The following is a 1,557-nucleotide window of genomic DNA, read 5'->3' on the forward strand; positions in this document are numbered from 1 at the left end:
AATGGTAAATGGGAGTGTTTTCTTAATTTCATTTTCAGATTTTTCAGCATTAGTGTATAGGAATGCCAGAGACTTCTGTGCATTAATTTTGTATCCTGCTACTTTACCAAATTCATTGTTTAGCTCTAGTAGTTTTCTGGTAGCATCCTTAGGAATCTCTATGTATAATATCGTATCATCTGCAAATAGTGACAGCTTTACTTCTTCTTTTCCGATTTGGATTCCTTTTATTTCTTTTTTTTCTCTGATTGCTGTGGCTAGAACTTCCAAAACTATGTTGAATAAGAGTTATTAGAGTGGGCCACCTCGTGTTGTTCCTGATCTCAGTGGAAATGGTTTCAGTTTTTCACCATTGAGAACGATGCTGGCTGTGGGTTTGTCATATATGGCCTTTATTATGTTGAGGAAAGTTCCTTCTATGCCTACTTTCTGCCGGGTTTTTATCATAAATGGGTGTTGAATTTTGTCAAAAGCTTTCTCTGCATCTATTGAGATGATCAAATGGTTTTTCTTCTTCAGTTTGTTGATATGGTGTATCACGTTGATTGATTTGCGTATATTGAAGTAACCTTGCATTCCTGGGATAAACCCCACTTGATCATGGTGTATGATCCTTTTATTGTGCTGTTGGATTCTGTTTGCTAGTATTTTGTTGAGGATTTTTGCATCTATGTTCATTAGTGATATTGGCCTGTAGTTTTCTTTCTTAGTGACATCTTTGTCTGGTATTGGTAACAGGGTTATGGTGTCCTCATAGAATGAGCTTGGGAGTGTTCCTCCTTCTGTGATCTTTTGGAAGAGTTTGAGAAAGGTAGGTGTTAGCTCTTCTCTAAATGTTTGATAGAAATTGCCTGTGAAGCCATCTGGTCCTGTCCTTTTGTTTGCTGGAAGATTTTAATCCCAGTTTCAATTTCAATTGTTGTGATTGGTCTGTTCATATTTTCTATTTCTTCCTGGTTCAGTCTCGGCAGTTGTGCATTTCTAAGAATTTGTCCATTTCTTCCAGGTTGTCCATTTTATTGGCATACAGTTGCTTGTAGTAATCTCTAATAATCTCTTGTATTTCTGCAGTGACCGTTGTTACATCTCCTTTTTCATTTCTAATTCTATTGATTTGAGTCTTCTCCCTTTTTTTCTTGATGAGTCTGGCTAATGATTTATCAATTTTATTTATCTTCTCAAAGAACCAGCTTTTAGATCTATTGATCTTTGGTATCATTTCCTTCATTTCTTTTTCATTTATTTCTGATCTGATCTTTATAATTTCTTTCCTTCTGCTAAATTTGGGGTTTTTTTGTTCTTCTTTCTCTAATTGCTTTAGACGCAAACTTAGGTTGTTTGTTCAAGATGTTTCCAGTTTCTTAAGGTAGGATTGTATTGCTATAAACGTCCTTCTTAGAACTGCGTTTGCTGCATCCCATAGGTTTTGGGTCATCGTGTCTCCATTGTCATATGTTTCTAAGTATTTTTTGATTCCCTCTTTGATTTCTTCAGTGATCACTTCGTTATTAAGTAGTGTATTGTTTATGTGCTTGTATTTTTTATTTATCTTTTCCT

Source organism: Physeter macrocephalus, chromosome 21 (genome assembly GCF_002837175.3).
Source record: "Physeter macrocephalus isolate SW-GA chromosome 21, ASM283717v5, whole genome shotgun sequence".
Classification (NCBI taxonomy): domain Eukaryota; kingdom Metazoa; phylum Chordata; class Mammalia; order Artiodactyla; family Physeteridae; genus Physeter; species Physeter macrocephalus.